General features: G+C 46.1%; 1 protein-coding gene across 8 annotated transcripts in view; it reads right to left on the bottom strand.

Annotated features, from left to right (window-relative positions):
* PMFBP1 (polyamine modulated factor 1 binding protein 1) overlaps positions 1 to 23,240 on the bottom strand; it is a 2,317,386-nt gene that overhangs the window by 2,055,859 nt on the left and 238,287 nt on the right. For 2 of the 8 annotated variants that reach the window (XM_078668630.1, XM_078668632.1), the window contains exon 1: positions 172 to 407. The exons of the other annotated variants lie outside the window; for them this stretch is intronic. The gene's annotated coding sequence lies outside the window, so the exon portion shown is untranslated. Of the gene's footprint in view, positions 1 to 171; positions 408 to 23,240 lie in introns of those variants that run through there. 8 annotated transcript variants of the gene reach the window in all.

Here is a 23,240-nt window from a genome sequence, read left to right as displayed (position 1 = left end):
AATGATTAAGTCTGGATTTAACAAGCACAGACCAGAAGTATAAAATACTGCGTCATCATCCTCTGCACAGTTGGGCCTAAACATACGGACGGACGATTAGATGGCAAACAATTTCCTCCTCACCACAAGCTAAAATTAACAGCGCCATATTGAAAAGGAGCTTCAACATACCGCGTTAAAGAACGGAAGGTCACCGGGGCCAGTATTTTCATGACTGAACGGATTCACAAAAATATACGTTTAAACGCGTTTGAGGTTATTCCAGCCCTTCTCCCCGTGGAACATAAATGGGCTCTCCCAGCAGGCAGCAACAGGAAGACCGGCGAGAAGCATAAGAAGATAAAACAATAAATCAGTCTCTTGCGGTGGTAATGCGCAGAAGACCACCGGGAGAGGGCCCGCTCGGATCTGCGGCCGCCGTTTCCCACACCGAGGCTGTTATCGTTGGCCTCCACACTCCGAGCCAATAAGACAACAAGGAGCCGCTTTCTGCTTGAGTTTGAATAACCCTGGCGGCGCGAGGCCCGCGCCGCAGCAGGATCAGAGCAGGCTTCATTAAGCGCTGAAAGAAACAAAGAATGAGGGACCTGTGCGCCTCGAGCGCCGCGCGCGCGGAAGCGAGAGCGCAGATGGAAGCGCCCGCGCCTCAGAAAACGCTTCATTTCTTCCTCGTCGCCATGCGGGAGGGAGGGGGCACCATCTGCAGCCTGCGCGTGTGTGCGGAGAGGTCTGCGAGGACCAAAAATAGATTCGACAGTGCAGCGTCTTAAGGGGTGTCACTCACGTGCTAGGTTATTCTAAAAGAGCATTCTACAGGACACACTAATAAAAAAAAACAGCAACGGTGTACGTTTTGTTTTATTGAGCTGTTTTCTGTAAAGCGCAAAGTAGGCCCGAGTGGGCTAGAGAGCGCTGTATAACAACGTAGACCAGCACAAAAAGTAACAATATAGATGTGTGAGTGTGGAAAGGGGAGAGGGGGAGAGAGAAGTACAAATACCCGCCGGGTGTGATGGCTTAGTAGACTACTAAGGCGTCCACTGCAGGGACCTGTGTTCGATCTGATGGTCACATGGGAAGCCTTTCATCCTTCTGAGGTAGATAAAATGAGTACCACCGAGTTGGGTCACAATGTTATTCAGCGCCAACATACCTCTGGCTGAAAGTGCCCTTTACAAATACACATGATCTGTTAAATAGGTTCTAAGTGTTGTAACATTAGGATGTCAGGATATCACTGCATATGATGCGGGAACCGTAAAGTTCGGCTGAGTAGTACACATAAATGTATGGCACAGTAAAATGGCGCTAGCGCATTCGTAAAAGAGATGAGACATATTACAATTAAGTGGTAAGAGTAAGTGGACAAGAGTATTAATACAACCGAACCGGTTGGGTTCACAGTATGGTAGTGCAGTAAAACAGATAACATGAATTTTTCGTAATAGGGGAGAAGCTTATAAGCCTGAATATGTTTTATACAGAGTTTTATACTGTGGAGAAGTGTAGCTCACTGGTTAGAAGCGCCAGACCCTGAAGCAGAGGTCGGCCCGGGACCAGGGTTCAATTCCCGACGCGGCAGGGTTTTGGGTCAATGTCCACGGACTCGATAATTCTCGCTTAGGTGCCTACGCTAACCATGGGTCCCACTCTGCAACTCTGGGCAATAGCTTGCTTAATCTCCACAACGGCCCCAGCATCGCCGGGGATGCCTGGCTTCACCTTGGGGTGCCCTCTCACAGGGAAACCCAGGACGGGTTCCCCAGCGGTATACAGCGCCAGGACGCCACGTAACGAGGTAACAGTGCGCTTTACAAGTATACATACATTACATTACATTTTTTTACATTACATTACATAAAGTGCAAGTCATTTGCGCAGAAGAATTATCACCAACATCTCCATGGAATGTAAAAGGTTTTACATCAAAACTCTGGGATGAAGAGAAACGGGTATGTGATGGAGAAAAAAATGGTATGTCAACAAAACGATAGAATTAAAAAGGATGACAATGACTTTGGATGCATTTTGAGTTATGTAAGAGATTTTGAGCAGTGTCTTGAAACCCATGTTTTTATACCAGAAGCATGTTAGATGGTAATGGTCAGCGAGACCTCTGGCAAGTGCATGTTTTTAAAAGCTATTTTTACCTTTTTAGGTCGCGCCTGCGATGCAGGGGCGAAAGCCCCTGCTGTCGCAAAGCGATCTATTGCAATCATTTCAGTCCTTTTCCCGTTCAAGGACTAGGCAGAGACAACAGACTGTCACGCGCACGCAGCCGGCCGGAATCGGAACAGGTCACGCGCTCCGATCCCGGCCGGCTGTTCACAATACATGCACACGCAGGCACAGGCAGGCAGACACGCAGGCACAGGAAGGCACACACGCAGGCACAGGCAGGCACACAGGCAGGCACACACGCAGGCACACGCAGGCACACACGCAGGCACACGCAGGCACAGGCAGGCACACATGCAGGCACACACAACACACACACACAGACAGACGCACGCACACACATCCCCCCCCTAACTCACCGGGCTCTTTTAGTGTGTTCCGTGTCTCTGTCTCTCGTCAGCCAGGGGGTCAGTCTCGATCCTCGATCTCCCTCCGCAGCGCTGGTCTTCACCCGGGCCCCTTCCTGGGACCCAGGACTTCAGATGCCGCACTCCGCTTTGGCGCCGGGGCTCGGAGCGCGCATGCGCCGGCAGCCCCCGCCCTCTCACGCTCAGCCCGGGCTGGTTTCGTAGGTGAGTGATGTCATCTCAGTGTCTGCTTGTTGTGCTTTGTTTACTCCCACGGAGCACCAACCAGTTACTGCCATCTTTACATTTGTGTTTATCTGTTCGTTTTGGGGGACTAAATATTTCTTTCTTTTCTGCTTTTGTTTGTCTGTGTCAGCACCTATCCTCACCTCGCTACACGTCAGTCCTTGCACAAGGCCCACCCCGTCATGCGTATGTTGTTTACTCCCCTAATTGCTTGTTTAGTTAGCTTCAGGCATTTGAGAACAGAAGGGGCTGGGACGTACTGCCAGAGCTGCGTTTCTGGATCGTGGTTGTCTTTGTCTGCACCCTTCCCCACCTCGCCACACCTCAGTCCTTGTAAACTTTTAGGCATGGATGTTTCCAAAGTTTAGACCCTGTTTATGTGTTAATTAAACAACATATGTAAAAGCTCTTCCAACAAAGTAACCATATTCGAATTGGGGGAAAGTAGTCCTTCTTCTGTTTTCGTGTTCGCTATCATAGAGATGACGAAGGGAGATAGTGGCTGAATGGAGGAGCTATCTTTAGTTAGTGCACTGACTGTACTGACCTATTGTGTTGTTTCTTCGCAGTATATGACGTCTGCTTGTTGATTTATAGCGGATTTAGGAACAATTTAAAATGCCATAATATTGCGTTGCTGTAAATTGTAGAAATCAATGTAAATCGAAATAATTGGATGCGCAGGAGAGGCCCATCGCCTTTCATAGGTAAATTCCAACACTTTTGTCTGTCTTTTCATCAACGCCATCCAGCATGAGTTAGTTGAGGGAAGCAAGAGTAGTGCAAAAGAAATTCTTAAGATTAGTTAAAGAACACGTATAGGGATTTTGGCACCATTTGTCCTTAATACTCTTTAGTTGCTGGGGGAAATTTGGCTTTTCATAAGGGAATGTTGGTTTGGTGTCAATGCAGAGATAGCGAACGTAGATAAGTTTATAGATGGTGTCACTGTATACATCGTTGTTGGTGTTATTTTATTAAAGGGATTTATTTCTGTGTGTACACTGTAACCTTCGGAGTTGTACCCCACAAGTTGAGTGCACATAAAAAGCCCTGCATCTGAAAGAAGGAGATTATTATTAGTATAAATTGTGTAAAAACTGACATTTGTTTATTTTGTTTTTAATGTATGGGAAAAGAGTACTTCTACTTTTATTCTGTTTTCTTTGAGTCCAGATATTCTAAATGGTTAACCCTGTCCATTAAATCGTCGTGTTCCGGGAAGGGAAGCATTAAGAGGCACTTTTTTTTATCTCATACCTAAATGTGGGCTATATTATTTTGATAGGACTGTTATTTGACATTTGGGAAAAGAACAATGTGATCAGATGATGGTGTCACTTGTTCAGTGTCCTTTATCTTTTGCATTTATGCATACCTGTCAACTAGCCCACTTTTTACTTCTTTTCATTCGCTTGACAAACAAAATGACCCCCTAGGCTTTAATTGAATCACCAGGGCACACGTTTAAAAGTCGACATTTGATTGATAATCTGCAATGAAATTTAAAATGACTTGTTTTTGCTTTTATGGTCTTTGAGGCTGAAATAAAGTATTTCTTGACTTGACTAAAAGTCGACAGCCCTGCCTATAAGGCCACGTCCCTTGCCTGATACTTTACCCTCTCTCTGCATTCCTCATCTCGTCCATGTGCAGAAAGTGAGGAGTATTTGTGAGAGGAGTTGGGAGGGAGCCATAGGAATCCCATTTCAGTCAGACATCACAAGTCCTCGTTTAAAGTGGAGACAGGGTAATGCAGTAAAATTATTTTTTAGCCTACAATACAACAAGGTGAATGGTGGCAGTCCATGAACAGATCACTACTGGTCTGGCGGTTCGGAGACAGCCTAAACTCACATATAGCAAGGTTCCTGCACTGCTCAAACAATTCGACTTTTGTAAATCAGTGCACAGTTTACAGCAGGAAGTGTGATAAATCTGTCATCGTATTATGTTAAAAGCTTAACTTGTCCCTGATGCTGATTCTTCAGGCTGTTCAATACTCTAGTGATGCAGCCGCACACAGAATGTTATAGTGATGTTGACTTGCATCAAGGCACTTGTCTTTCTGTCTGTGCGTTAAAATGCTTTGGAATGTGCCCATAAATCTCTCCTGAGGCAAGCATCTATTCCTGAATCAGACAGCATGACCCGGTGTGTAGAAACTGTATAGCTCTTCAATACCTGGTGGCACAGCACCCAGGATAATGTGCTGCATGTCTAAACACTTATAAGGTTCAAAAGGCGAGACCTATTGGCTATGTCAATGCTTGTTTTAGGTGTGGTGACAAATGTTAGTTTGTCCCTTTTTCTCAGATTCGTGGAACTTCCATGTTGATTTTTATGCGATGATGGCACATTCGATTTCTTCAGTGTGCAGCGCTCCTATAATTTGCAATGCACAAAGATGCACTTAAACTGGTAAACTGTAATAATAAATCTCCAAAAGGAGCCAGCTACAGAGACCCCAGCTGCATGCATCCTCTTGCGTGATCTTGGCTATCATAAACTGTGCATCCAGTCTTCTAAATTACTTTCAATGCTGCTATATTAATTTGTGAATCCCTTCAGATCACTTATAAGTCTTTGGAACACCAATGGCTCATCTAGGTACCAAGGCACTCCACCCTAGGGTAGCTGTGGCAATTACTACTGTGGTCACTGCTGGGGTGGGGGTGTTTGAGACATGGTTTACATCGAATGCGCTGCAACGCATTCCATTACAACGCAGTCGTTACAATGATTGTGTTTTTACAACGTGAACCATTACATTGCAAGTTGTTTCAACAACGTGTTGTAGGAGCGCGCTGGTGTTGGATTTACAATCCATCACCTTCCCTGCTGTTGCACTAACTGGAGTAGGAATAGTAAATGATACTATTCCTAAGTCCAGCGTGCCCCCTACAGCAAGTCGTTGTAACGACTTGAGATGTAATGGTTCGCATTGTAACAACGCAGTCGTTGTAACAACCGCATTGTAAGGGAATGCGTTGCAGCGCATTTGTAGTAAAGAGATATATTTCTGGGGGGTGGGGTGGGGGGGCAGAAGGACATCCCTTCTGTGAGGTGCTCTTCTATCAACCATCAATTCACGTCTGCCTTAGTGGTCCGGGAGTTAATGCTCATGTCCAACAGATCTCCCCAGTGCTGTAATAACTGCAGGCAAAGGCAGCACTCATGGGCCAGCTTCCGTATATCACAAAAGGGATATTGGAAGCAAGCATACCTAACAAAGGAAGAACCATCAGGACTGGAACCTACACTCCCTCTGAAAATATTAGAATCATGTCCTGGATCCTCTAAGGAGGATGGAAGGGGAAGGATCCGTTAGTTATACTGTGAACAGGAACTGCTGAGAGGGCTCCAAGTGAGACTTGGGCAGCCCTATTGAAAACCCCCAGTTGAACAACAGGGTAGTTATTGCCTTTACATTTTCCAACTCTAGCTGCTATGAGTCTGACTAGAGCAGACAATCGTCAGGGTATGGGAAAACAGATCTCAGATCTGCCAGATGACTTCTCAACTTCATGAAGACCTGAGGTGCCAATGTTAGTCTGAACAGAAGGGCCACAACATGGTAGTGGGTAAACCCTACCACCTGTGCGAAGGCAGGATTGGTATGTGGAAGCACGTGTCCTGCAATCTAGGGACACCATTCAGCCTTTTGCTTCAACCACCAGAAGACTTACAGCCATGGACTGAATCTTGAACTTTTCCTTGCCAGTTAAGAAATTCAAGAGCATGAGGTCGAGGATCTCACACAAACCATTGTACTTCTTGGGCACCAGAAAATATTGCCAACAGCATCCCTGTCCCAGTTTCTGTCCCAACACCTCTGCTCCTTACTGCAGAAGAGCCACCACCTCCTGCTGCAGTATCACAAATGGTTTCCCGAATGAAGGAACGGAAACTGTGGGATGTGGTGGAAGCAGCCTGATGGAAGGGAGTTCCCCCTTTTTATTATAGGTAAGATGACTGGTCTAAGTTATGGACTGCCAAGCTATCAAAAAGAAAGACACCTTCCCAAGAACCAGCCATAAATGCTCCTTTAAAATGGAGCTAAAGCAGCATTCCAGGAGGTGCAGGGGAGGAGGAGGGCCGCTAACCTTGAACGGCCTCCTTGCTGCCCCCCTACACCACAGAAGTTGATTTAGATACTGGAATTACTTGGAGGGCTAATTCGGGTGAAAGAAAAATCCCTAGGTACGGAATTTGTGGTATTGCCTATAGTCTCAGAATAGAGTTGAAGGCCAAAAGTTCAGGGAATCACTCTCCAAGGCCAAAGATGCCTCTTCTTTGAACAAGAGTGTCCAATTGAAGGGCATATCCATCAGTGTTGCGCCTTTATGTCATCGGACAACACAATCAACCTTAGTCATGCATGCCTCAGCAAGACTTCTGATGAACCCTTGGCAATGGCTAAAATTCCACTGTATCTAGGCCTGCTGCTATGATCAGCCTGGAAGCTTCGTGCCAGTCTTTTACTTTCTCAGTGAAATGATCGTTGTGGTGGTCTGGCAGATATGGCATCACCATGGTCTCAATGTCCCACAAAGCACAAGTGTATCTGGTAAGCAGACAGCGGCATTCATCAACCTAAAGCCTGAATAGGTGCCGAGATTACCTTTATACCTACTGCTTCACATTTCTTGCTCTCCCTATGCGGAGGGCTTTTTAGGGAAATACTGTGGGCTTTGTTTGCTACATAGAAAGGCCTGCACCACCAAACCTTCCGGAGACAAGTGGACAGAGAGAAAGGCTGGGTCTCCAGGGGACAGATTAAATTGTCTCGCAATCATATGGTTCACAAGTGAGACAAAGGTAGGTTTGCCTATGATAGGATTAAACAGTGACTCCTTAAAAGGAAGCAATGGTTTTGACAACACTGAAGTTGGCTGTATAACTTCGGCCAGTATTTTCCAATACGGTAAACGTAGATCCAGTACTTATGTCACTTTTCTTTAAGACTACATGCAAGAAAGCCACCTACAACTGGGGCCAAGCCTGAAGGACACACAATCTCCATGGATGTGTCTAGCCCACTAGCATTTTCTAATGCCAGGTAATTATAAGAAGATGGGGCTGGCAGAAAGTTGGCTGCCTCACTGCTGTCACCATCATCATGAGGTGCACCTTCCAGCATCTGGATATGGCCGAAATCAATATAAAAAAGGTCATCCAGGGTCTGCAAATAATGCTGATGTGATGAAGGGTCAGGCTGAGATTCTTCTGTATATCTGGCCTCTTCAGCTACCATATGGGCCTCCCTCCTAGACCACCTGAGGACTACTTGGATCTTAGAGGGTTATGTCTGTGGAAGCACCATAGTAAGGAAGCTACCAGCTGTGAATTGTGTGCTTTTAATACAGTTATAAAAAACAATGTGCACCAAGTACAGTCTGGGCATTACTAAAATCTATATTTTTGAAGCATTTTAATCTTAAACCTTTTTGAGCACTTTGAAGCAGCTTATTTTATACTGTTTGTAATCCAAGTTTCAAATAATGGCTTACATGTTCACAATACTTTTTCTCATAGACTTGGACCTTGTAGCACTACACACGTCACGATCGCCTTCACTGCACCAAACAGGATTCAATTATGTGGTGCTCTGGTGCAGTGCAATGACTAATAGAGGTTTCATAATGTACGATAGTGCATTTCCCACTGATTAACATAACTTGCAATTTATTTTCATTTAAGCTCTGTGTTATTTTATATCTAGTTACCTGAAGGTGAAAGACAGAAAAAAAAGTTACAAAATATGTATTTTTTCAGCCACGCCTTTGACCACGCCCCTCCCTCACCACGCCCACATTGAGCATAGCATCACAGTTCCCATACTTTTTTAAAATACACATCGACCACTGTGTACATGTATAGTCTAATTGCAAAATAATTTCAAATGAAAGAATATAAAAATGCACTTCACTTCGAGTTCTGAGTTGATATTGTGTTGCCATCCACTGGCAGACCATGGTGCTGGGGGTCCAATTTAACACCCTCTGTCCCTGGACAGAGCTAGAAACATAAGCAAACGCCTGTTTTAATTTCGATTAAACAAAAGTAACCTGTATCCAAAACCAAATAAGAAAGATTTAAAAACAGTACTTTAGGTCTTGTGATACTGTATTCCCATGGGTTGCCATCTACCACACCAGTATGCAGGGCTCATTTCCTTCTGACGCTACTGGCTAGCAGATGGTTTTCCACCTGTGATTGTAAAAATATAAGCCATCAGTATGCTGAAAGTGACAGTGGACACACGTGTTGTGAAATCTTCTCAAATAATGTGACTTGAAAGTCAATGTTCCACTCTGTGCCGCCACACACATCGGTGGCCCCGTGGCTGGCCTAACTCCAAGCATAATCGCACATCCTTGGCACATCTCCAGACAGGATCACCCATCCCTGGCCCACAGCCAGGCAGGGTGGCAGGCAGCAAGTACATGCCTTGTAAACAATCATCCCCTATTGATGTAGCTCATTATAAAGGGTAAACACTTCATTATGGCACACTTCAATGGGGAGCCCATGCGTGTGTCCGCCTGGTTTATGATGCCTTGTTTGCCTCGCATCATTAGCATGAGAAAGGATGCTCGGGCTCAGACTGAGCTGTATGCACACGTGCCATGTGGTTTTACACCGTGGAATGGGGAATGTGTTACAGCAGATGGGCACCGCCAGCTCCTTCTTGAACTGATGTATTTGAATGGGCAGCTCCAGGCTAAGAATCCAACTCGGACACCTTCCAACTTTAACTGAGCTGGTTTTGATGTACCCTCAATCTGTTATATAACGTTAAATACTTTTAAAGAGTGCAAAGCAGTATTTAGTATCAATGCACTAGGTAAACAAAGAGGCATATCTATATCTAAGAGTGCTTCTACGCCAAGAGAATGAACAAAATTAGAAAGTGTTTTATAGGAATGATGAAAGATTTGTCATGCCTGTAGCTAGATAGAATTCCACAAACACTCCAGGGTGAAAAAAAACAGGGATGTAGAATGAGGGTTAGTTGTGTATGAAACACTGGACTTTTAGATTTAAAAAACGTTAGATGAATGTAATAATCTAACAGTGTAACACCAGGCCACGCCTTAAGACTATTTAATGGCTCTTCGGGGCCTGAATATTTCTCTGGTTTGCACCTTCAGCACCCAAAAGATCAATAAAATGTGTCTTCCTAGAATCTGGGCCAAGAAACACCCCGTCTCACAACTTGGGGCACATGGCGAGTACTCTTCTTGGAGAAGTGCTGCATCCTTGCAAAGAACCAGCACCTCCTGCTTTCAACACTGTCCTATTCGGAGAGCGAATTATCCATCCTAAGGAAAGTGCAATTCATTAGGGGAGAGGCTTTCTCCTCGTAAGAGGACTCCTTTTTTACCAGGTATTATGCATCAGTTTTCAATACTGGCAGACAGCTGGATCCTTACAATTACAAAGGATAACTGCACACGTTTCTGACTCCTGAAAGACATAGGGCATTCTTCTCTGAGCCCAGATGCGAGACCACCAAACAGATGATGTGTACAACTACAGCACCAATCGAGGTCCTAGCGGCACTCTGCAAGCTGTCTAGTTAACCAGACGGGAGGAGGCATCGCCATCATCCACAGGAACACCATCCGCATCACGACCAACACCGACGACACCCTGACAACCGCCGAACACCTGCACTTCCAGATCCACACCGACCCCAAGACCACCCTCAGAGGCACCCTGATCTACCGTCCCCTGGGACCCCGCACACAATTCAGCGAAGACATCGCCGACTTCATCAGCCCGCACGCCCTCCCCTCCGCTGACTACATCCTCCTCGGGGACCTCAACTTCCACCTGGAGAACAACAATGACCGCAATACCACCACCCTGCTTGACAACCTCGCCAACCTCGGACTCAAGCAGCTGGTGACCACCCCCACCCACCTCGCCGGACACACACTCGATGCCGTCTTCTCATCCAGCAAAGACATCGCCTTCAGCCACGCCACCGGACTCCACTGGACGGACCACAGCTGCGTCCACTTCAGCTTCAGAAGGACCACGATCCACCACCACCAGCAACAGGTTGCACGAAGAAGCTGGAACAAGATCACGGCCGACCAGCTCACCGCAGCCCTGAACCAGCACCCTCCCGCCAGCTCCGCGAACCCCAGCCAGGCAGCCGACAACCTCACGAAGTGGATCAGCAACTGCGCAGACGACCTCGCCCCACTGAGGACCCCGCCCAGCAGACCTGGCAGCAAGAAAGCATCCTGGTTCACCGACGAACTCAAGAGCTCCAAGAAGAACTGCCGAGCTCTCGGGAAAGCATGGAGAAGAGACCCAACACCGGACAACATGACCACCCTCAAGCTCGCCACTCGAAAACACCATCAACTGATTCGCGCCACCAAGAAAACAGCATTCAAGGAAAGACTGGACAACAACGCACACAACAGCAAGGAACTCTTCAACATCGTGAAAGAGCTCTCCAACCCCAACGCCGGAATCAACGACATCACCCCATCACAAGACCTCTGCAACTCCCTCGCCTCCTACTTCCACAACAAGATCGCTGACATACACAACAGCTTCAGCACACAACCAACGCTCCCCACGACCGCACCAACACCCCCCACCACCACCCTCAGCTCCTGGACCCCTATCAACACCGAAGACACCATCCGCACAATGAACTCCATCCACTCCGGATCTCCAACCGACCTCTGCCCTCACCACGTCGTCAACAAAGCCGACGCCGCCATCGCACCCCAGCTACGGGACATCATCAACGCCTCCTTCGACACCGCAACCTTCCCTGAGAGCTGGAAGCACGCCGAACTCAGCGCTCTACTAAAGAAACCAACAGCAGACCCCACCGAACTCAAGAACTACCGCCCCATCTCGCTCCTCCCGTTTCCAGCCAAAGTCATCGAGAAGACAGTCAACAAGCAGCTGGCCGCCTTCCTCGAGACGAATGGATCCCTCGACCCCTCACAGTCGGGCTTCAGGGCCAACCACAGCACCGAGACCGCCCTCATTGCTGCCACCGATGACATCCGTGCCCTGCTTGACAACGGAGAAACAGCGGCCCTCATCCTCCTAGACCTCTCCGCGGCATTCGACACTGTCTGCCACCGCACCCTAGTCGGAATCCAGGAGAAGGCACTGGAATGGATCATCTCCTTCCTCGCTGGAAGAACACAGAGAGTCCGCCTACCCCCGTTCAGGTCAGAGGCCACCGAAGTCATCTGCGGCGTCCCTCAAGGCTCCTCGCTCAGCCCCACCCTCTTCAATGTCTACATGAGCCCCCTTGCGGCCATCGCACGCCAACACAACCTCAACATCATCTCCTACGCCGACGACACACGGCTGATCCTCTCCCTGACCAACGACCCCGCCACCGCCAGAGCCGACCTACACGAAGGGATGAAACACGTAGCCGAATGGATGATGACTAGCTGCCTGAAACTGAACTCAGACAAGACGGAAGTTCTCATCCTGGGCTCCTCGCCCTCCGCCTGGGACGACTCCTGGTGGCCACCCGCCCTGGGCTCCGCACCCAAACCAACAGACCACGCACGCAACCTGGGCTTCATCCTGGACTCCTCCCTCTCCATGACCAGACAAGTCAACGCCGTCTCCTCGTCTTGTTTCAACATCCTGCGCATGCTACGTAAGATCTTCCGGTGGATCCCCACCGAGACCAGGAAGACGGTCACCCAGGCCCTCGTCACCAGCCGTCTGGACTACGGCAACGCCCTCTACGCCGGAACCACCGCCAAGCTCCAGAAGAGACTCCAGCGAATCCAGAACGCCTCAGCAAGACTCATCCTCGACATCCCCAGACGAAGCCACATCTCCAGACACCTGAGAGACCTGCACTGGCTCCCGGTCAACAAGAGAATCACCTTCCGCCTCCTCACCCACGCACACAAAGCCCTGCACAACCAAGGCCCTGCACAACCAAGGCCCGAGTTACCTCAACAGCCGCCTCAACTTCTACGCTCCCACACGCTACCTTCGATCGACCAGCCACGCCCTCGCCGCCGTCCCCCGCCGCCGCCGTCCCCCGCATCCGAAGAGCCACAACAGGAGGAAGATCCTTCTCCCACCTGGCCGCCAAGACTTGGAACTCCCTCCCGACCCACCTCGGCCTGACCCAAGACCACCTCGCCTTCAGGAAGCAGCTCAAGACCTGGCTGTTCGAGCAGTAGCGGACCCCCCCCTCCCCAAGCGCCTTGAGACCCTCCGGGTGAGTAGTGCGCTATACAAATGCTATGATTGATTGATTGATTGATTGATGGCTGTATAAAGTGGTCTGAAGAGGACATCAAAGCACAGTAAATGATTAAATATTAAGTCATAAATAGGGTCTCCCTCTTAAGGTGTGGCTTGAGAGCGCAGCAGTATCCAAGACTTACCATTTCTTTAAAATATGCAACGATTGGGCGATGATTTCACCTCAAAGGAGTATTTCTCTCACACCTCAAGATTTTAGCTGCTTAATAAATCAGCTGTCTCTTGTGGCATGCTTAGATCATTGTATTGTATTGTAATTGCATTTATATAGCGCTTACCCTGACGAGGTGTCGAAGAGGTTTTTCGGCGAGTAGCATGCTACTTCGGAGTCCATAAAGTACTAGTGGTGAATAGTATAGTGAAATATGAAAGTAATTTGAGTGGTGGCTATGTAAGTCAGTTATTTGGATTGAGAAGGACAGTGGAGGGATGGAAGAGGGAAAAGTTTGCATTTAGATAGTGGTTGCTACCACTGATGAGGTGTTGAAGCGTTTTTTCAGCGAGCAGTACGCTACTTCAGAACACGTAAAGGATTAGTGGTGAATTAGTATTGCTCCCTAGGGAACCGATAGGAGCAGCCAGAGTGTGGAAACAGTCACCTCTCACAGCTGCGACTCTATGGCCACCAGCTGCATAACCGAACTCACCGCTAATCGACCTACACTATTCTGTATTTTGTGATTCTCTGCATCATAACTGTTGTAAAGCGTTCCGATACCCTTGGGTCAGGCAAGCGCTATATAAAACTTCTTAAATAAAAAATAAATAAATAAATAAAAGCAATCTGATCGGTGGATATGTTAGTCTGTTATTTGGATTTAGAAGGATAGTGGAGGGATAAAGGAGGGGAAAGGTTTGCATTTATATAGTGTTTGCTACCCCTGCTGAGGTGTTGAAGTGCTTTTCTGTGAGTAGCACGCTACTCCGTAACCCATAAAGGATTAGTGGTAAATTAGTAAAGTGAAATAAGAAGTAATTTGAGCAGTGGATATGTTAGTCTTTTAAAACATTTTATTGATCCTTTTTCAAAGATAGGTGGATATGTTAGTCTGTTATTTGGATAGAGAAGGATAGAGGAGGGATAGAAGAGAGTAAAGGTTTGCATTAATATAGCGCTTGCTACCCCTGATGAGGGCTTGAGGTGCTTTTCTGTGAGTAGCACGCTACTCCGTAACTAAAACGGGATTAGTAGGAATTAGCATAGGAAAATATGCAATTAATTTGAGTGGTGGACATGTTAGTCTGTTATTTACATTGAAAAGGAATAGTGGAGTGATAAAAGAGGGATGGGTTTAGACATTTATTTTATTTTTTATTTTGTGGAGTTGATAGCCGTAGGAGGTGTTTTGGGATGAGTAAAGGGGAGGTGGAGGGGAGTTAGTATAGGGAAATATGAAATTTATTTGAGTGATGGACATGTTAGGCTGTTATTTGGATTGAAAAAGAAAAGTGGAGGTATAGAAGAGGGAAAGGTCTAGAAATTATAATTATTTGTTTTTTTAGTTCATAGCAGTAGGAGGGTAAGGGTTTAGAAAGGCTTGTTTGGGAGATCTGAATATTAAAAGGGGTATGAGATTATGCAAGAAGGGTTACAGGAGGGAAGAGTCTAGAAAGGGCTATTTTGGGGATCATATTAGTGGTATGGAGTTTGGGATGAATGAGAGCGTGGAGGTAGAGGATATATTGATGGAGGTACAGGGTGAGAAAAAGGGTAGTGCATTGGAAAGATTAACAGAATGAGGTTTGAGATGAGTCAGAGAGTTGAGGTAGAGGATATATTGAGAGCGGTATAGGGTGAGAAATAGGGTAGTACATTGGGTATGCTGAATTAGAAGAGAAGTAATAAATGTGCAGTTACATAAGTACATGGAAGGTATTAATATGTATAAGGAAGGTAGTATATATAGATTAAAGATGCATTTAATAAACTTCGCTTGAAAGTGTTGTACTTTAAATTAATGTTTTTTTATTTTTTGTAATTCAATGGTGAAACAATTGTAGATGCTAAAAGGTTTACTTATTTATGCAGTCCCTTATATACATGTTAAAAACAGACTAATGTAAGTATCAGTAATATATATATTTGTTAAGCGGAAATAAAGAATATTTACTTTAAAAAAAAAAAATATTATACATGTTTATACAAAGCAATACACATATGCAAATACATATCCATAGTCCGAATAAATGCTTATATACAGAGGGACATGCTGTATATATCTGTTTGAGTATGGTAGTTATGAGAGGAAGAGCCAATTCTTGAATAGTTTTCTGAAGATAAGATGGTATTCCGTGGATCTTACGTTGGAGGTAAAGAGTTCCATAGCTTGGCTGCTTAAACATCAACGGGTATGCAACCCATGTTTTTTCCTTGTACGTTGCTATTTTGAGGCGAGAGTCCATTCTAGAGCAGAGGTTCCTTTGTTGAATGTATTTTATGATTTTATTCCTGATGAAGAGCGGTCTTGTTCCATGTATCGCTTTGTGGGTGATACAAAGCTGCTTGAAAGTGGATCTTCTGGCAACCGGTAACCAATGCAGGGCTTTCAACGCAAGGGAGATGTGGTCTTGCGGCTTTATATGTAAGAGTAGTCTGGCAGCAGAAAGAAAATGGGGAGATATAACGCAAGAATTACAAACAAACATGGTAATCCAATATATCCACGTAATGGGGAATGGCAGTCACCTGATTTGTTGGTTTGTAGACACTCTTCATCACCATACGGCAGCAGACCTGACTCCACTGCGTGCAAAGTGGGAGTATGATAGGGGTCGCTCAAATACAGATACAGAATGGAATATGGTACTAATGAGTCCCACACAAGTTCCATGTAACGCAAGGTTTCAATTAATACAATATTATATAGTGCACCGTGTGTACCTCACCCTGGAGAAAATCAATAGTTATTTTTACCGATCGGATTCACACTGTCCCCGCTGCACCCTCTTAGACGCGGACATCGTACACATGTTACGGACATGCCGCAAGCTTCGGCAGTTCTGGGACAAGGTGAATGATTATCGGAATCCACAGATAGACAGCTCCCACGCTTTTGGGAATCATGCTTATTGGGACTATTTCCTAGGGGCAGGGCACACGGATAGGTTTATAGATCTGGGCTTTGCAGTGGCAAAGAGACTTATTACAAGACATTGGAAGTCTGGGGATCCACTCGTGTTCAGGTCTGGCCTGTTCTGTTCTAAACTTTGCGTCAGCTGATGGCATGTCCCTCAGGAGAGAGGACACTCTGAGTTATCGGAAGTTTCTGCTCTCGCATAGTTGGGACACAATTCTCGCAACATTGCGGCTTAATCTACAGTCCGAATTAGACATACTACCCTCACAACAAACTGATCTGGAATCTGGTCAAGCTTAGGGATGGGAAATTGCCTTAGACTTGTTGGGTTGGCTGCAGGGACACCTGTGACAGAACATATGTATGAGACATGGTATTGATTGTGGAGGTATAAAGTACATGCTGTTATTAGTATACAAAATGTCTGTTAAGGGGGAGCTGTCTTGAGCCCTGTTGTATCCTGAGAATGTTTAGGTTGTTAATATAACATATATATTGACCTTAAAACTGCATATGGGGAAATGTAAAGACCCCTAGGTAAGATGTGAGAAGAGCAGAATATAATGTGAACTTAATGAGAATATGATGGATAATAAGTTCACTATAAGTTACTACTTGTTGGAATATGGCTTATTGATAATCCTGGTTATCGTTGCCCCATGTCTGTGCAGCACGTACCTGGTAGCAATTACTATTAAACTGTATATCTCTGTTAAAAATGACAATAAACAGATCAAACAAAAAAAGAGTAGTCTGGCAGCAGAGTTCTGAATCAGTTGTAGTCTTTTCATAGTCGTTAAAGGTGATCCATGGTAGACGCTATTGGCGTAATCAAGTTTGGATAGAACAAGAGAGATGTTAGCCTGGACCGTGTGTTGAAATCCCGGATGGGGGATGATTTGTCACAGAGTTTTTATAGCAACAAAGCTTGATCTTATTAGTTTGTCCACTTGGGCATTCATTGATAGCTTGGAGTCCATGGTTATTCCGAGGTTTCTTACTTCCTTTGATACTTTAGGCGGTGTTCCCTGATCATCAGGCCAGGCAGTGAGTGGGTCATAATTTTTCCAATCGCCACACGCGAGTATTTCTGTTTTGGAAGCATTCAATTTGAGATGGCTCCATGTCATCCATTGATCCATGCCTCTGAGACAACTGAAAACTGGTGAATTTCCAATGTCTTTGGGGCATTCCAGTTTAAGGAGTATTTGCGTGTCATCTGCCAAGTTAAAGCACGTTAGGTGAAATGGATTGATCAGTGCTGGTAATGACTTCATGTAGGTGTTGAAAAGCATGGGTGAGACGATAGAGCCTTGAGGGACCTCTCCTTTTGTGAAATAAATTTTGGATGAGAAAGGGGGGTATGGGTAACATTAGTTCTATTGTGAAGGTAGGATGTGATCCAGTCTAGAGCAAGCCCCTCTATGCCGGCTTCGTAGGCTTTGTATCAGAGTGTCATGGTCAACAGTGTCAAAGGCAGCCGAGAGGTCCAAGAGAAGTAGCATAGCAACCACGCTGCGTTCAACTGTGTCCTTAAGGTCATCCCAGATGGCAACGAAGGCAGCTTCTGTGCCTCTTCCTAGACAGAATAACGTTTGGTATTCTGAAAGCATGGCACTATCTTCAATGAATTTGACATCTGGGCGAATGCTGCTCTATCAGTTTGCCCAGGAAAGGTCAATTGTATAATGCAAGGGACTATATACATCGCACATTAATTTCTTTACTTCATAGATGCATTATTTACAGTAGGCATATGGTTTTGGGTTTTATTTTTTCACTGTAGCAAGCTTTTTTTTTAATCTTTAAACTTAAGTCTGGACTAAAAATGGGATCAAACCTATTGGGTTTGCCGATGCTTAATGTTTAAGTGTAATGCTTATGGGTGTGGAGAAACACGCTTACTAAATAAACGTTCCTTTGCACGTCACAGTTCTGCAGAACCAGCGTTATTCATAAAGGCAGAACAAATCATAGACTCACTAGGATAATGTGGTTCTTCACACCCCTGAATGCTGAAGATCAGGAAGAAAAACTGCTTCGCTTAAAAGAGTATCATTTGTTGTGTCTTAACATTCAAATTTGAGGGTCTTGAAGAGGAATTATTTGCATAATATTTCATCAGCTATAAGCCAGAGTTAGTTTCCAGGGGCATGTTGCTCTTTGACATTAATGGACCAACAGCCACCCTTTGAAAGTAGAGCAGGAAAGGGAGAGAAATGATTCTGGGACAGGGAATTAAGGTTCCACACTTGACCATGAGCATACCCCTAGGCCGATGCCGGATGTGGCCATGTCACACTTGGACATAATTTAAGATGTAAAATGGTCTTCATGTCCTACAGCTGCTTTCAATTCATTTTATACCTTGCTATGTGCTTTTGAGGGAAACAATACTGACCTCATTGGCTTTCTCATGCGTGTGCATGTGGGAGTTCATATTCGTTTGAGCAGTGGACAACAGCTCATCACATACACTGCTTATCTGGAATCACTTCTTCCTTTCCAGAAGACAGACTGTAGAGTTTCCCAAGAGAGTCAAGTGCAGTAGCTATTAGAAGGCGTCCTCTACCCTCTCAGTGTAGAGTAGATAAAACACAAGGGATCTCAAAGCTATAGGACACACTTATCAACGCCCGAGGTTTCAAGGGGCACATTGCAAATCCAAATAGCTACTCATTTCATAGACGAGATGAATTTTCCAGATATTCTATAAAAGGCATCAAAATCCTTTTAGAAGACTAGAATACACAGCAGCAAAACTTACAGACAGACAACAACAGCCACCATTTCTGGAAGTGCAACTCAATCTGCATACACAGCCGCCCACTAACAAACACTGGCATTTCTTGTAAGGTGGGGAGGTCATCCTTCTCACCCTCTTATCCCAGGAGGGAATCAAGGAGACAAAGCATTTAATGTAGGATGGGAGAGAGTTTCGACTATGAACGGTTTGTATGTAGAAGTCCCAGCCAACCCAGCCTGCCAAGGTTTGCTTTAAGGACTAGCCTGCCTGCCAGTTCACACAGGGCGGGGAGCTGGAAGCCGCGCGCCCCAAATCATTTTTCTTGTAATCTTAAAGGAATCTCCGGTCTCCGAAGGTGAAAAACTCGACCATCAATCTGTCATTGGGCAGGCTTTGCTGCTGAGCCGCTGTCCATGTGCTAAACTGTTCCAGACAGGCGCGCTGGAAGCTGCCCCTGCTGTGCTCGTGGGATGCAGGAGGGGGGAGGCAGACACAGATAACTCCTCTTTGGGGAGATTGAAACGAAAAGCATAATAAGCTTTTGACACTATTGGCAAGTGGGTTTCATGGTCCATAAGCGTTCTAATGAGGCACAGATGTTTGGAAGGAAAATTCTGCTTTGCATTATCTGCAAGGATCCAGGCCTTCCCTTGGACGGCCTCTTGTTTTTATTTTTAACCTTAGAGGGCTGCTACCAGGATCCCCGTGACCCTGGGCTGGAGCAGGCGGGCGACTACAAAGCAGCGCCGCTTTGTGATGGTAAACGAGACACAGGGCGTCCTTTGGTGCTGGTGTGTGCAAGAGAGAGTGGAGGGCACAAAGGCAGGCACAGATGTCCAGGCACGCAGCAGCCAGCCTCTCTGTATTCATCGAGGCCTACGGCACATCGTGTACCGCTTACTCCACGCAGCGTGCCACGTTCACACGCCTGACTCCATATTGGAACACAGGGAAGGAGATTTAACCGTGAGGGCTTGGCCATACTTGGGCTTTTGGGAGACGGAGAGATCAAATTCACATCAAACTGCGAGCTCTTTCTGTACGAAGAGCCAGCATTGCCAGGGTTTCAGACAGCGCTGGTGGCGCCCGGTGCGACAATCTTTTATGGTGCCCCACCTCGCCCCATGACGTCCTCCTCAGATTCCCTCACTGCCACCTGGCAAAAGTGTCCTTCATCTCTCCCTAGCCCCCCTCTCATGTACATTCAGGGCACAGGTCCGAAAAAAGAAAGGGGGGGCGGCGCTGACGTCAAGACAGGAAGTGATGTCACGAAAGGTGTATTGCACCATCGCTCACCCCTTAGATGCGATTGCATCAGAGAAGCCAGCGCCTGAGCAGCGTTCTGAATGAGCTCCGATTTCGCCCCGATTTCGCCCCAGAGAGGCCAAAGAGTGAATGTGTGGCTCCATTTGCTCCAGTAATCGAGCTCCTGGCAAAATAAGTGGGGGGACGCTGTCCACCCGCGTGGTACCCTGACTCGAGCCCTGTGTACATTTAATTTGTTTGAAAGCGCTGTTAAAGTCAGGCTTCACTAATACACATACAATACAGACCTTTTCTTTGCAGCAGGCACATTAACCCTCTGAGCTACTTTATGGCATGTCAAAACTGCCATTAGGCAGATCTCTCTCTCTCTCTCTAGCAGGAGCCTCAATCACAAGACATTTTTATTGCTGCCTGAAAGGTTGACTCACTAGGACTTCTGCAGCAGGTCCTTTTAAATTGTAAGTTATTGCTAAACATAGCATTCCCCAGGTCAGTGCCCCCCGCCCTTCCAGGTCAGCCCTCAGCGTGGCCACACCGGAAGCTCCGTCCTAAAGCCGGACCTGATAACAGACAAGGGAGCCAACATCTAAATTTCTCATGGGGGCTTAACTGTAAGCATGGACGCTGACTTCTGTGATATCACTGCAAGTGATTACAATAAGGATGGAATATTCAAACTAATCGCAGGCCCTGACGATCTCTCGCTTACATTTTGGTCCAATGTTTTTCGTCCACCATTCCACTCGGGCCGGCTTTAGGGTGGTGCGATCAGTGCAGACGCACCTGTTGCTGAGCTTGGAGAGCCTAGGGTTAGAAATAACTTATCAGTCTAAAAGCACCTGCTGCAGAGTTCCAGGGGTCCAGCAGTATGCCAGGCAACAATAAAAATGTCAAGATAGCTCTAGTGATTAATGTTCCTGCTGGAGAGAGGTCTGAGTTAACTCTAGTGGCAGTTTTGACTCATCATAAAGTAACGCAGAGGTTTAATATGCCTGTTGCAAAGAACATGTACCATGCAGATCACAGAATTATATTTTAGCTCACTGGGTTACTGCATTTGCCACAGAGCTCCTTTTGTTACTTGCAGTTCATAAAATACAATCCTAATATAGCACAGAGACCTTGGAACGGTCATCAAAGAGCTGGGTAGAGCGTTATGTTTTTTCCCCAGACTTTCAGTATCCCAATGTTGCTAAAAAGGGTTCATTTGGGTAGAAATACATTCTTATTAGTAAAGTCAACTCCAAACACTGTGTTACATTTTAAAGCTTGAGTTTGTGCTTCTCCACAACAAACACTTTTAAAATATACTGTCTACTAGTATGGATGACATGCAATTCCTACACCTAGTAATCCTTATAGTCTTATGTAAAATTTCCTATGGACAGATATATACGTATGATTCATTGTCTCAGTATAATGTGTGCGTTTGTGTGTAAACGGCACGGATACCCTAAACTGGTATGAGTAGCGCTATAAAACGAATGCAATGCATGTGTGAGAGGGGCTATGGAGAGATGAGGGGCACTGTTGGAGAGTGGTAGTGAGGGAATCCGTGGAGAAGGATATCATTTTAGGGGGAGGGTGGGCGGGGAGATAGGGGTGCCCAAAAAAATTCTTCCAGGAACCACCTGCTCTAAAGCCAGCCCTGATTGGCCCTCTAAACAGAGGCCTGCCTTACAGAAACCAATGCTGATCTAGCTCCTCATGTGTACAGTCCATCTGGACTGTTCCTGTTGGAGTAGGACTAAGGCTGATGTGCATATGGCAGGTCTCAGTCTGGAGTGGCATGGCTCAGTCTGGAGTGGCATGGCTCAGTCTGGAGTGGCATGGCTCAGTCTAGAGTGGCATGGCTCAGTCTAGAGTGGCATGGCTCAGTCTAGAGTGGCATGGCTCAGTCTAGAGTGGCATGGCTCAGTCTAGAGTGGCATGGCTCAGTCTGGAGTGGCACAATGGGTGAAACATGATGCTGTGGAATGTGGCCCCAAGCGATTCCCAGTGGCTGAGAATCACCGAAGCATTCCTTTCATCACCTTATAATTCTATCACCAGATAGATTTATAGATGATCAGGCAATCTGAAAATCCTGTTCTCAAAAATCCATTTAAAGAGAGAGTTTGGTCATGGTTTACTGATTTGCATGTAATGCAGTTTTTAATCTTTTCACCACCATGTTTATACTTTATCATAAGCCCAGCTCACTCAATTTGCGCTGATAAATCAGTCACAAGATTAATCCTATTGAGCATACAAGCCACTAATCCCTAAACAAAGGTTCTCAAAGTAGGTCCAAGAGGGTATGATTCATGCCCAATTTCAGGACATCCACATAATATATAGTTACGCATCATGTACCTAAATGGAGCACAGTTACATAGTCAGTGGTTGTCCTGAAACTCTAGCAAACTCAGAATCTACTTTGGAGAGTCCTGTCCTATGAAGATGCAATAGCAGAATACACTCTGGCCAGGATACCTGAAAACTAACTCACCCACACCTTCTGTAGCAATGAAACGGATATTACTACTCTGCCACCCCTCAAACTGAAATCTCTGGGCACATAACCCTAGGACTTAGGGTGACACCCTCACACCAGGACATTATGGACACTTTCCCCAGTACAGACATTGACACCAACAAGTAATTGATTTCAAGTGTGTTAGTCTAATCAGTTCAATGGCCGAAAACACAGGGTTTCAGCACCCAGAATGCACTGCGCTATTACAAAAATGTCCGTGTTGATCCATGACATGGAAGGCGCTGGTCACCGGACCAGGGTTGCAATGCCAGAGAAATGAAGGCAGCTTGGGGGAATCTCCTAAACGGCAGGTTGCAGAGACAGATAAGATCGTGTCCACACCTCATTACTGATGAGCATACATGGACGTTGGGGCTAAATGCAGGAAAGGCTCACCTCCTTCACATTTTACTCTGTCTATGTGTACAGGGAGCTCAAGGTGTCTGGGTCACTTTAATGCCTCATGGCTCAAAAGCACCCATCCGGTCTTGCTGCTGAAGGACAGTGACTAGAATGGCATCAGAGTTTTTTAGGTCTGGCCTAGAGACCACTTTAGATGTCTCACTAGCCTC

Source organism: Lissotriton helveticus, chromosome 12 (assembly GCF_964261635.1).
Source record: "Lissotriton helveticus chromosome 12, aLisHel1.1, whole genome shotgun sequence".
NCBI lineage: Eukaryota > Metazoa > Chordata > Amphibia > Caudata > Salamandridae > Lissotriton > Lissotriton helveticus.
Note: the sequence above shows the minus strand (reverse complement) of the source record. Positions and strands in the feature narration are given on the sequence as shown.